Genomic DNA, 13644 nt, shown 5'->3' on the forward strand with positions numbered 1-13644 from the left:
CGCGGATGATATTGTGGGCACCCTTGAAAAACATTCACCCCTAACTTGCCCTCTAGTAACAGGTTATCCTCCTTTCCAGGGTGTAAAATAATTTGGGATAAATGTGCGGTACTACCTGTGCCTGAACCACACCCTGGGTTGGCGGTGATGGAGCGATGGCACCTGAGGTGGGTGCTGGAGAAGCTTGAATACCTAAGCGTACCCATCACCAAGGCATAGAACATATGGATGCCGGTAACTTAAACCCTCTCCTTTCTAATATGGCCAGTGATCTTGCCTGATGGTCGCCCCTTCAACTCTTCCTTAGTCTTTGGCAGAGAGTAGACCTCTCCAGTGAAGCTGCCCCCCGCTTTAAACCATGCTTTGGTATCCTACCCCTTCCAATTCTTAGAAACAACTTTTAGCCTTAGATAAGGAAACTTCCGTATTCATCTGGGATAGGCGCGCCTTCGACTGAAAGCCTACAAACTTCACATGAAAGCCCAAGCAGGCAGTCTCAGATTTCCCATCTATTATCAGTTAATCTACACTGATCCCATGCCTCAACCCCTTTGCCAGTGCACACTCATTTACAATTATTACTGCAAGAGCCTTTGGGTACACATATAGTCTATCCCTCCAGCCTTTGGCTAAGGGGCAAAACCTAACTCATTCATAAAAGCCTCCCACTCTGCCTGCATGTCAGTGCATGCACAAGCATTGGCAAAGCCGGCAGTGTGGCTAAGTTATTAGGAGTGGAGTGGAGTGGAGTGGAGTGGAGTGGAGTGGAGAGTGATGTCCTAGATTTGAGTACTCTACACCACTCCATAACATTCTATGCAACTGCACCATACGACTAGAGTGGAGTGTTGTAGAGTAAAGTTGCGTTAAGCGGAGTAGATTGTCTCGGAATGGCATAGAGTGGAGTAGAGTGTTGAGGGGATCGAGTGCTGTAGTTTAGTAGAAAGCAGAGTAAAGTGGGTTTGAGGGAGTTACATAGAGCGTCGTAGATCGGAGTAGTGTTGTAGAGTGGCGTGGAGTAGTGGCCTAGCGTGAAGTGGCGTAAAATACAGTGGTGCATGGGAGAGCACAGTGGCATAGAGTGCATTGGTATTGAATAAAGTGGTGCAGAGTGCAGTGGTGTCTAGTAGATTGCTTCAGAGTGGAGTGAAGTGGCGTAGAGTGGAATGGTGCAGAGTAGTGTACAGAGGTGTAGCGTAGAGTGGACAGAAAGTAGAGCACCCATTGCAGGGTAGCGTGGTGCAGAATAGAGTGTGGTGGTGCAGAGCAATGACGTAGACTACAGTGGTGGAGAGTAGAATAGAGTAGAGTGGCGCAACCCAGCATAGAGTGACAAGGGTAGTGTGAAATGGTGCAGGGTTGAGTAGTCTGGCATAGACTAGATTTTCAGAGTAGAGTGAAGTTGCATGGAGTGGTGAGGCGAAGAGTGGAGTGGTGCACAGTAAAGTACAGTGGAGTAGAGTGCTGTGGTGTGGTGCAGAGTAAGTGACAGTGTGCAATGGTGTAATTTATTGGCATGGAGTATAGTGGCTTAGTGTATTGATTTTGAGTAAAGTAGTTGAAATATATTGGTTTGGAGTAAAGTGATTAGAGAGCAGTGCCATAGAACAGTGGTGTAGCCAAGGTAAATTCCAGTGGCGTATAGTGGAATGGTGCAGAGTGGACTAGTGGCGTAGATTTTTGTGGCATAGAATAGATTGTTTCACAGCAGAGCGCAGTGTCGCGGAGTAGATTAGAGTGGATTGGCATACAGTCGAGTGATGCAGAGTAGAGTGGTGTAGAGTGTAGTGGCGTACAGTGGAGCGTTGCAGGGTAGAATGTAGTGGCATAGAGTACAGTGTTGCAGAGTAGACTGGAGTGGTACAGTGGCAGAGTAAATTGGCGTGGAGTGGTGCAGAGTAGACTGGCATAGAGTGGTACGCAGTATAATAGTGGCATAGAATACAATGGCGTGGAATGGCATAAAGTGCAGTGACGTAAAGTGTTGTAGAGTATAGTGCCGTACAGTGTAGTGGTGCATAGTAGATTGGTGTAGAGTGCTGTGGCGTACAGTGCATTTAAGTAGAGTGCAGTGGCTGTGCAGAGTTCATGGCATAGTGTAGGTTGTTTCAGAACAGAGGAGTGGTGCACAGTAGAGTACACTGGTTTAGTGCAGAGTAGAGTGGTACAGAGTAGAGTGAAGTGGCGAATAGTGCAGTAGTGTATAGTAGGGTAGAGTGCATTGGCAGAGTGGAGAATTGGAATGGCCATTCTATTTGCACAGACCTACTGTTTACTGATAAAAGTATACAGTGCACGAATAATAATTTGTGGAAGTGGCATAGCCTAGTGTACTGATTTGTTATGATCATATTAAAATTTGTTTCCACCCCACTTCAGAATTAACAAAAAATGTGCTTCATTTGTGCTTTTCTAATTCTGATATGTTTTGAAGTATCTACAGAGGACATTTAACTTTTGTTGTTTGCTAAAAAGCACATTGTACTGCCTTCCTCAAGCACACCCCCAGTAGCCGGGATAATTGTCACATAAATCCTCTCACTTTATAAGTCTGAGAAAGAAAAGTTAAGACAAAGCTCCCTGGAAGTCACATTGACATTTGACCACCATCTTGAATTGATAGCAAATGTGAATTGATAAGAACAAGATTTAAAGGCCTTTTTACAGAAATCGAGCTCTAGTGGAAGGATACACTAAATAGGGTTTAGGCAATAGAAGGGACAAGCTCAAGCTGGACAGCCTAAAACAAATAGAGCCAGCAAATAGAAAGCAAGCACATGTGAATTACAAACATAAAAGTCAATGGTAAGCAGTGGGCGAATGTGTTCCCAGGGAAGTTTTCTGAATGTCCCAAGATGTTAGAAAACCAGACAGCTGTGCTATCTGGTAGGCCACGACCTAAAAATTGAACATGGACACGATGGTCCTTACTTTGGCCCACTTATGGAATAATTCAGTGTTTCAGTTGGGGGGGGGGGAGGGGGGGGATTTAATATCATTGATCGAGAACTGTATGCACAAGTAAGCATCACAAAATAGATCATATGCTACACGATGGACATATTAAAAATTACAAGAACTACATATACATATGGTATGTGGTGGAGATGCAGGTAGTTGTCACTGTCTAGAAAGCAAACTAGGTGCAGACCTAATCACTCTCTGCAGCTTATTTGGCAGCAGAATGTACACCATCAGTACTGGGATGAAGAGTGGAGCGGTCTCCTGACGCTCCGTGGCAAAGACCTGAGAAAAGTTGGACTCAAATTCAACCTCTTTGGCGTATTCTAAAACTGGTACTGCGTGTTCTCAGCTGTCTTTAAGGTGAATCTCAGCCACTATACAGGCTGCTGTAGATGCTTCGAAAGTGATGGCACCCTTTTTTTTTTTTTTTTTTAACATACTGTAGAAATGTTCAAATATTGGCGTAGAGTGGACTTTGATTGTGGCCTTCGTGACAAGGACCGGTGATCTTAATCTTTATCCCTTTGCCAGACTAGCCTTACCACATGCTGTTTCTGATGTACACGGAATCCCCGCTCATTGGATGAGATGGAGCTCCACCTCCCTCCACACCGAACGTCTGCAGAATTGCTGACCCATGAGGAGTGGTTGGCAGAAATTTACCACCTGGCAATGTTCAAGCGAACCATCTAGAGACTGAATGGACATGCGCATCTTCAATGTGACCTGGTGTCCTTTATCTGGGATTGCGATGTATCCAGTTCAACTAGTCCTATTGACACCTCTTGGAATCACCCCAGATTCATACCTGCTTTGTCACCTCACTTGTACTCTTCATTCCATCCCAGATCTGTCACCCATCCTCTTCATTCATGGCTTTCATTTGAACCACCCGATAAAAGATAATACCCATCAAATACAGATTAAGTATTTACAACCAAACCAGCACCAGAATGATGCATTCCTGCCTTCCACCCCCTTCCTCTTGCAGCATAGTGGCTTGTCACCACAAAGCCTATGGCAGACGGATTGTCTAACTCTATCCAAGTGGATATAACTCATCACAACAAGGTTTTCACAATGCTTGGTTCTAGCAGACAGGCAGCTTTATTGTTGGGGTACACACGCTTCGCAGTATGTAATTTGGTTGGGAACTGGCATTGTGATTTTGCCTATTATGTGATATGGGGATTTTTCCTTCTTTCCAAGTCAATTCTGGGATTCCTGTTTGTTAAAAGAAAACCAACTGCTCTACTTGTTTTGTTTATGTTTATATTACTGGATATATGGATGTATCAATAAGTAATTATTTCACACAGTGGAGAGATGGGGCTTGTAGCTACCTGGCTTCCAGGTGGGTCACTGAGTGCTATGTTATGCAGTTATGTAGAGTGCACTTTCACCCTGCAGAGTATCCCTGAGCTAAGGAGGTACGAGTCTAGGCATATCTAGTGCCTAATGGGGCTGCTCGAAAAACCAAGTCTTCAACTTCTTGCAGAATTCACGAAGTGAGGAAGAGGCTCTTTTGTGTAGCGGGTGGTGGTTCCACGCTTTAGGAGCAATGTAGGCGAATCTCCATCATGGAAAGCTATGACGCCTTGTGGTGACAGCCAGAGATACCTTAGGATTACAGCACTAAAATGTCCACCCAGCCACAGAATGATTGTGCTGACTCAGAACCGTAGGGACAGTAAAGGCCTGGAGGCCACAGTTGAGACGGAGACTATCTGATTGTGGCTGTGAGTCTCTGATTCCTTACTCTTTAATTTCCCCTGGCGTCAGTGTGTGTCTAGAAGATTTTTTTTGTGAGCAGTACCCCTGTGCACCAGTAGGTGGCATTGGTAAGCTCTGCGTTGCGTCTACTGCATCATCTGCACCAGAAATGATGTCCATGACACCTATATAGGCACCACCTCGGTGTGCTGACATCCGTTCTTTTCTTTCCATGCCAGTTAGCGCTGTTCCGGATGATCGGGCCCAAGTCATCCTTGTGGCTCCGAACTGGGCACGGAGATTCTGGTACCCCGAGCTTCTGAACATGAGTGTCGATCCTCCGATCAGGCTGCCCTTCTGGGAGAAGCTTCATTTGCAGCGGCAGGTGAGAGTCCTCCACCTGAACATGTCAACTCTTGCGTGGAGATTGAGCGGCAACAGTTGACAGCTTTCGACCTTGCTCCCGAAGTCTGCAATGTTATTCTGGCAGCCAAGAGTCCTTCTACCAAGACAGTATACGACTGCCAATGAGAAGGTTTTGTGTGCTGGAGTTTCCAAGGCGGCTCTCCTTTGGAGACGCTTTTTATCTTGAGTGGAGCTTAGGCCCCCCTTTATGCCTTCCTGTCCATACCACTCCTGCCCAGAGTTTTCAAGAAGATCAGGAACTGTGACCTTCCCCGATGCCGGTCCCAATGCCGATGCTCCCCGTGCCCACCAGTGCCCCAGCCCCATTTGGATCCCAGATTCTGAGATGGAGCCGGAGCAGAGTCGACCTGTGCAGACTCTGTGCCGAAGGGACCTGTGTGTCCTAGGTTGGTGTCTCAGCCTTATTCTGACGGGCTAGGCCTTAGGGATGAATAGGAGGAGTCACTGGACCCTTTAGAATTCCAGTCGGAAGGTCAGGACATGGACTGGTGTGAGGAACTGGGTGATGTCAGCGGACTGGACATATCTCCAGATACCTGCATGCTTTTTTCCCCTGCCATAACTATGGAGGAGGGAGCTACTTATGCTATGATGGTGAAGAGGGCAGCTGAGGTCCTGGACCTTGAGTTGCCCTTTGTGGCAGTCAAGACAAACATCTTGACAGAGGTGCTGCAACTGGGAGCATCTTCCTCCGAACCCCTGCTCCCTTTTAACAAAGCCCTCAACGATGTACTGAGTACCTGGTCCAAGCCCAGCACAGGGGTTCCTGTGAACAGGATGACTGCCCTCTGCCATCGCCCTGCACCTGGGGATCCATGTTCCCTCACTCAACACCCTTCCCCTGAAAGCTTGGTGCTCCAAGCTTCTCCTCCCATGGCGCACTTCCTGCCACTCCCCTTGACAAGGAATCCAAGAGGCTGAATAGCTTTGGCAAGAAAATGTTTTCTTCCGCCATCCTTCCATTGCGATCCGTGAACACCGCATGCTTCACACAGGTGGGTTCTTCAGATCATTCGGAAGGGCTTTTCCTTCTCCTTCAAATCCTCCCTTTCCTCAATGCCTCCATTGAGGAAGTTGTGATTCTCTTGGCCAAGGGTGCCACAGAGGGGGTTCCAGAGCTAGAAGTAGACTGAGGTTACTATTCTCACTACTTTCAGGTTCCCAAAAAGGACAAGGGTCTTCGTCCTGTTCCAGATCTACGAACCCTCAACCTCTTCCTCAGAAAGAAGTTGTTCAATGTGCTCACATTGGCTCAGGTCTTGTCTGCCCTGGACCCAGGATAGTGGATGGTAGCGCTGGACTTGCAGGGCACTTATTTTCACATCCCTGTCCTGCCTGCCCATTGGAGCTACCTGCCGTTTATGGTAGGCCACAAGCATTTTCACTTCGTGTTCCACTTTCACTTTACCAGCGCCCCTCAGGTGTTCACCAAGGTGATGGTGGTGGTTGCAGCACATCTGCAGAGATCAGGGGTACCAGTCCGCCCCAATCTCGATGATTGTATGTTGTAGGCGGGCTCGTCCCAGGCTCTCGTTTTCCACCTTCGGACTATGGTGAACCTCCTGCATTCGCTGGACTCCCTCTCAGACACTCCCTTTTATCTGAGCTGTTCTGGACATAGTGAAGTGTCTGACTTATCCTCCTGAGGGCAAGTCCAGGATATTCAGGCTATGATACCGATCTTTCAACCTCTATCCTGGATTTCGGTAAGTTCAGTAAGAATAACTGTGAGTCTGCTGGGCCTCATGACCATCTGCATCCTGCTGGTGACACATGCCAGATGTGGACTCTGCAGGTGGACCTGAAGTTCCGGTGGGCTCTGCATCAGGGTAATCTCTCCGATATGGTCCAGATCTCCGAGGTAACTGCTAAAGGTCTGCAGTGGTGGATAACAAACCGTGATTGGGGTCAGAGGCAGACCCTCTCTCTTCCCCAACCAGATCTCAGAGTAGTGACAGATGCGTCATGCCTAGAATGGGGTGGCAATCTGGGAGAGGTGGGGATCAGAGGAATCTGATCTCCGGTGGAAACCGGACTCCACATAAACATGCTGGAACTTTGTGCCATCTAACCAGCATTGAAAGCCTTTTGACCCTCCAAGCGAAGGTTGGTGCAGGTGTTCACGGAAAACACCACCACTATATGGTACTTTAACAGAGTGGGGTGGGAGTTGTAAACCCTGTGTGAAAAGGCCCTGTGTCTCTGGACATGACTTGAACAGCAGGGTATTCTCTGGTGGTCCAACATCTGGCAGGTTCCCTGAATGCCAGACCAGACGATCTCAGCCATTAATGGCTAGCAGATCATGAATGGAATCTCCAACAGGAGGGTGGCGCAAGGTCTCTTTTAGCAGTGAGAAGAGCCTTGGCTAGATCTGTTTGCCTCTGTCGAGGATGTGCAATGTCTCCATTGAGCCACTTTCTGCTTCCCTTTCTGATGTTCAACTTTTTATTCTTACCTTTGCCCAGCAAGACTCCGCTTTAGGTGCCCTAAAGGGTTACCTTACTGCTCTGTCTGCCTTCTTGCGGCTGCTTGACCAACCCTCTGTGTTTTTTTTTTTTTTTTTTTTTTTTTTTTTTAAGTCCCCTAATGTCTATAGATTTCTAATGTTTCCCTCCTTCTCCTTTTATTATGCCTCAGTGGGACTGTAATTTGGTCCTCACATTCTTGATGTGTGCTCCTTTTTGAGCCTCTTCATAATGGTCCCCTCCGGCTGCTCATGATCAAACAGAATTTCTCATGACAATCACATCTGCCCAAAGGGTGAGTGAGCTGCAGGCTTTAACGTCCAAGCTTCCATTCTTGTCCCTTTTTCCAGGCAAACTGGTGCTTTGCTCTTTCCTTCCGGAAGTGGTAACACCATTTAATGCAGCCCAATCTGTCACTTTCCCCACCACATTCCTCAAAAGAAGAGCGACTCCACTGTCTGGACCCAAAAAGAGTGCTGCTGTTCTATCTTGACTGCACACGAGGTCCGGCTAGATGACCAACTCTTTGTGTGGTATGTTGGGGCGAAGAAAGGTCTAATGGTGCAGAAACAGACCATCTCTCAAAGGATTTCATTAAAATCTGCTACGCATTGGCCAAAAAGTGACCCCCTGAGGGCTTGCACACTCATTCCACCAGAGCTAAAACTGCAACCACTAGGTTAGCATGTGGAGACCAAGTCCTGGGCATCTGCCAGGGAGCAGCGTGGGTTTCCCTGCACACACGTACCGAGCACTACTGCCGGGACAGTTTGGTCCACAGGGATGGGCATTTTTTCCATTCGGTCCTGCAGGGCTTCCTAGTTTAAATTTGTCTGCAGTCCCACCAACTGGAATGGTATTACTTGGGTATCTATTCAAAGGTAAGGAATCTGCATCTGGAAGTCTCTAACAGATGAAAAAGTTACTTACCTTTGGTAACATCTTATCTGGTAGAGTCCATATCTAGCCGCAGATTCCTTACGACCCACCCGTCCTCCCCGCTCTGCGAACAGATTTCTAGGTACAGGGATGATCCCTTTTTTTGGGACACACCAGTGTCAGTGCACTTTATGGCTCCGAGCTCCTGGCGTGGAAAGTCGTGAAAAGTAACAGACGTTAGCATGCTAAGGTGGTGCCTATATAGGGGACGCAGATATCCCTTCCTGCGCGTATGCGTGGAACCAAACAACGCCACCTACTGGTGCGCTGGGGTACTGCTCTCGAAAATTCTTCCAGATCCAGTCTGACACCTGGGTAAATTCAAAGGTAGGAAACTGCGGCTAGATGTTGTCTCTACGAGATAAGGTGTTGCCGACGGTAAGTAACTTGTTCATTAACGTACTTTAAAGGAGAGGCACTGAGGTGACATGAGTGAAGGTGTATCCCTGGCTTCTAATATTGTCTTCTTTCATGTGATTGGAGTAGTGGGACAGGAATGTCTATCATATTGAATTCAAACTGTTAATGATGGATTTCTTACGTAATTGACAATAGAGCCTTAATCCGGGGGAATGGCAATTCATTTTATCGAAGGCTAGAAATTGTGAAATAAAAAGGACCTTTTTAAGCATTGGGGGTCAGGAAAATATTTTATTGTAAACAAAAATGTACTTGACTATTACATGATGCAAGTGAGAGCACACTTGTATGCTGCAAGGAAGTCCGAAATTGCTACAAGTCAAAGGCAACCTAATAATTTCAGTTTTAGGCCAAAATAAAGAAAACGTGTCAGTAGATTGAGTAAATTTACCAGCTCCGGGTTCGACCTTTCAAACGAGCAAGCTGAGGGAGCCTTCGGCGATGATAGGGACAGAAAACCAAGGATGTGCTTTGCAAAACCGAAAGGAAGCACAAGAAACATCTCTCCGATGCAACACCCTTCATCTTCGAGGAGTATCCCAAGATATGGAAAACTAGGAGCAATGTGTCCAGGAATTTGAGGAATATCACAAGATATGGAAAACTAGGAGCAATGTGTCCAGGAATTTGCGGAATATCCCAAGATATGGAAAACTAGGAGCAAAGTGTCCAGGAATTTGAGGAATATCACAAGATATGGAAAACTAGGAGCAATGTGTCCAGGAATTTGAGGAATATCACAAGATATGGAAAACTAGGAGCAAAGTGTCCAGGAATTTGTAAAGTGTATTTTTCCAGTAAACAAAATAGTATTTCCCAGGGAACGGACTCCAGAGAATTAATTGTTTGTTTACACGAAAGAGGCTTTCATCCTGACATTTTGACTAGGAATCTTTTTTTTTTGTGTTTGTTTTTTTTTGGGGGGGGGGGGCAAAGAAAACATCTTTTTAAAAGGGCAAAAGAGAGATCCACTTCTCTCTCAAGTCTTCTTTTTTGTGATTAGTTTTTCCCATTGTTGGCATGCTCCTGGCTGGGCCACTTGGTACCTTAAAGTGATGCCGGTAGGTCCAGCTGCAGAGACCCGGCCTCTAGAGCCACGCTGGAATGACCTATGGCATCATTGAGTGCTGCTACCTGTGGGCCAGGTGTGTACTGTGGTCTTCTTGGCTGGTGGGGCCTCTTCAGGAGGCCTTCACCTGCTCCCTGGATGCTGCACACTTGTGCAGTCAGGGGCTTTTGATGTGAAACCCACCCAGTTTGGGGAGTGTCGGGTTAGGCGCTTTTAGGATCCAGTCCTTGTCGAACCCCGGCTCAGTTCATGTGAAACTTTCATCAGTTGTAAACCCTCAGACTATTTCTTTTCCCGAATATTTCCATGTAGGCTGGTATTTGTGAGCCACTGGGAAGTGTGGGTGCACTTTGCTAATTAAGGATCATATCTGTTCCATTAAAGCGATGATTTGTGGCCAGGAACTTTCTAAACGTCCACAGAGATTCACAGTAAATCGTGATCGAGGCGCTACCGTGAGGGCCTACATGGGTTTGCATGCAAATTATCCCCAACTCCGCCCTCAAATCTTTTTCTGATTAGCAGGTTTTGTTAGCGCCCTTGGCCAACCCCAATTGTCTCATCCAGTCCAAATTTCAGGTTGCAAACAAATATTTAAATTCATGTGGACTTACGCAGAAAGTAAGCTTACTTTAAAAAAAAAATGCAGTGTGTGTGCGGTTTTAGTTCCTTTTGTGTTCAGGGAAAGACTTTCTGCCGAGACTGGATTCTCGCTCGGGGCTTGCAATTCCCCAGAGGGAGGCGGTCGATGAGGTATTGTCGAATATTTAGGGCACCTAGAATTATAAGGTAATTGAAGACCAAATTGTGTGACAGGAAAGGCAAGAAAAGGCCAATTATGTGCAGCCTTTACCAGGTGCGCTTTTTATTTTATTTTGGAGTTGGTCACGCATTTATACAAAATTGATCCAAACTCTTCATAACATGCGTAGGTTTCTTAAGAAAGAATAATGCATGCATTCAGCATATTATATTTAGCATTGTTCATAAGCCAGTAATATTTATTTTTTGGGTAGAATCACAGGAACCCCATTTTATTAGTGATGTCCTCTCTACCTCTCAGAGAAACACAGGTTGTGTCCAACTTATCCAGTATTGCATCCAAGCAAACAAAACCCTATACCTTCAGAATCGGTGACCTTAGCACTTTCAAGAAGCGGGTGCTATGGATTGTGCCCCCTCTTTGCTTTTTCATCCTAAACTCTGTAATATGTTATAACTTTGTGTCTCTTTAACAATGTATTGAAGTCAGTGTCATTATGTCATGACTTTACCAAAATACCAAACAACTTCTTATTTAGAGCTTTTCCTCTTCTTCATTTTAGGGGCGTCTTAAAGATACAGGCTCCTGGTTTGAGCTGTTTTTGGAGGTAAGGTTCTGTTTGAAATGTATTTTCTCGATGCATGCAGAAATATTTTGTACCTTCAGTCCAAGTATGTTTCTAATACTCACGTTCACTCGAGTAGCAAATGCTATCTAACTGCTGTTTTAAAAAAGCCTTCTACGTAACCAGTATTAGCATTGTCGCAGTTTTTTGCACTCAGTACACCATTCGCTGTAGAGGATAATGTTGAAATGAATTCTGTTCTTTTTAACACCCTGTGAAAGCATAACAATTCACGCAAACTCACCAAAACCTGTGGCACGGGGGTCCCTCAAGTTCCTGCCGCATCCCCTTTTCTTTTAAATCTCTATCTACACCCTTTAATAATTTACAAGGCTGTAGGTTAAGTTATTATTTCTATGCTAATGGTACTCAAGTTCTCATCAAGGTCTTGGGGAAAGATTTGAAACCAGCAAAATTGGTGGAACTTGTCCCACGGGCTTTGGAGGCGCCTCGGGCTGGACGCCCCTGAAGGTCTTATGAGTAAACCCAGTTCAGACCAAGAATACTAACACCGAATCACCCAAATGTCTGGGATTCTGACATTTTATGCGGACTAGCTGGATCTGTACTTGAGTCTTTCAAATCCGGTTAAAATCTAGGTATGATTGACTCTAGTCATTCTGTGACGTAACATAGTGAAGCTACTTGCAAAACATCATTTTTATTTATTTATTTATTATTATTTTTTTAAATCATTTGCGAGTATTAGGGAGAGTGTTTCCTTTCTGAATTCTTTAGTAGACCGTACAAGGTTTTTTTATATTTAGAAATTGGTGATAATTACCAGGATTATTTCTGAGTACATTTCTAGTAGGATTTTACGGTCTAAGAGACCTAGGTTGTTTACGATACCCTAGTTCATGTCGTAGAAACGGGAAGGTACAGCTTTCCAAGTGCAAGCGGCCAATGAATTGAATTCTTTTGCGTTAGATATGCGTGGAGAGCCGAACCACGCGACAACAGAAGATGCATCCATCTTGCAGCCATCATGCTTGGAACCTTCTTCAGTTACATTTATCCCCCAAGGTACTTAAAACCCCCTTGGTCTCGGTCCTAAAGAGATTCTTTGGGTATAAAACATATTTGCCCTATTTAATCTTTCATGGAGTTGCAGTCCACTGGCCTTGTTGGGCATGCATCCTGACTGATCTGTGTTAACCAGTGTTTTCACAACCCTTAGCTTTCACTCCAGTAGTGATAACAGGCAATTCAAGTCACAGCTATCTCTAGGTGTCCTGGTCTGATATGAGAGCCGTTATGACCAGTCTAAGGTCCTCGGTCATCACTCAATCCTCCAACATTTTGTTGAGGGCTACGGTAAGCTGTGACACCGATTGACACAGTAATCTTTTAATAATTGCACCTGCAAACCATTTGGACCCAGTGACTTTCTGGACTGCAGGTCAGAGCGGTCTGTACCTCATCCTCCGTAAGACCTCCCTCGAGTGGCTTCACTTTTGACCCATCACGCCGGGTGCATCGGGTGTTTTTCATCAAAATCAACTCTCTCCTGTGGGTAAGTGTAGGTGGACCGATGAAACCTGCATTGGTAATCTGCAGAGACCTTTATCCATCTCTCCCGCTTAGTGAAGATTGTTGCGGTGCAATACTCCACCCCTAAAATCCACCTATACACCATCTTTCTTGTCCACGCTAACAGTGTTCTTTTATTTCCAATGTCCAGTATACCTCTCTAGGAATTCAGAATCCAGGTTTTCACCTCATCTGTTAATAAATTCCTGTGCCCTTTCTGCTTTTCTGCTAGTTGCCTTTACAATAAAAGTCCTGTAAGCCCATACCCTGGTTTGCTGCTCCATCTATCTTCGCATCTTCAACCTCTAGCTTCCTGAAATTTTTCCCTCTCGCTTTTTATTTTCCTGCTGTCATGCCCTACAGTTCCATCTTAAATCCCTCTGACTATACATTTGCCAACGCAACAGATTCCTCATTCTCATCAAAATAGTGATCTGTGACCTGCTATTTGTTTCACAGTGGCAGGGTCTTGCCAGTCCCATTTAGTCTAGATCTCCCACGTCTCATTGATGTCTGGCACGAATGGACACCATGTGGATGGCATGATCAAATATCACTCAGGCTAAGAATTCAATTTATCATGCATCTAGTAATTTAGGATTCCCAGGCCAGAAAATTAATCTAACCTAAATGTGAGCTGCGTGCACCTGAGTAATAGCATTGGGCAACCCTAGAGTTTTTTTTTTTTTCATCAAATCTCTATTACTCTCATGGCCATCAGAAG

The 13644-nt window shown here is 45.5% G+C and overlaps 1 protein-coding gene across 3 annotated transcripts in view; it reads left to right on the forward strand.

The window, feature by feature from the left end:
• Nucleotides 1-13644, forward strand: part of TBC1D5 (TBC1 domain family member 5) — a 1391198-nt gene that overhangs the window by 109067 nt on the left and 1268487 nt on the right. For all 3 annotated transcript variants that reach the window (XM_069212078.1, XM_069212077.1, XM_069212079.1), the window contains one exon: nt 11325-11369. The gene's annotated coding sequence lies outside the window, so the exon portion shown is untranslated. The remainder of the gene's footprint in view (nt 1-11324; nt 11370-13644) is intronic.

The sequence above is a fragment of the Pleurodeles waltl genome, chromosome 10 (genome assembly GCF_031143425.1).
Source record: "Pleurodeles waltl isolate 20211129_DDA chromosome 10, aPleWal1.hap1.20221129, whole genome shotgun sequence".
NCBI lineage: Eukaryota > Metazoa > Chordata > Amphibia > Caudata > Salamandridae > Pleurodeles > Pleurodeles waltl.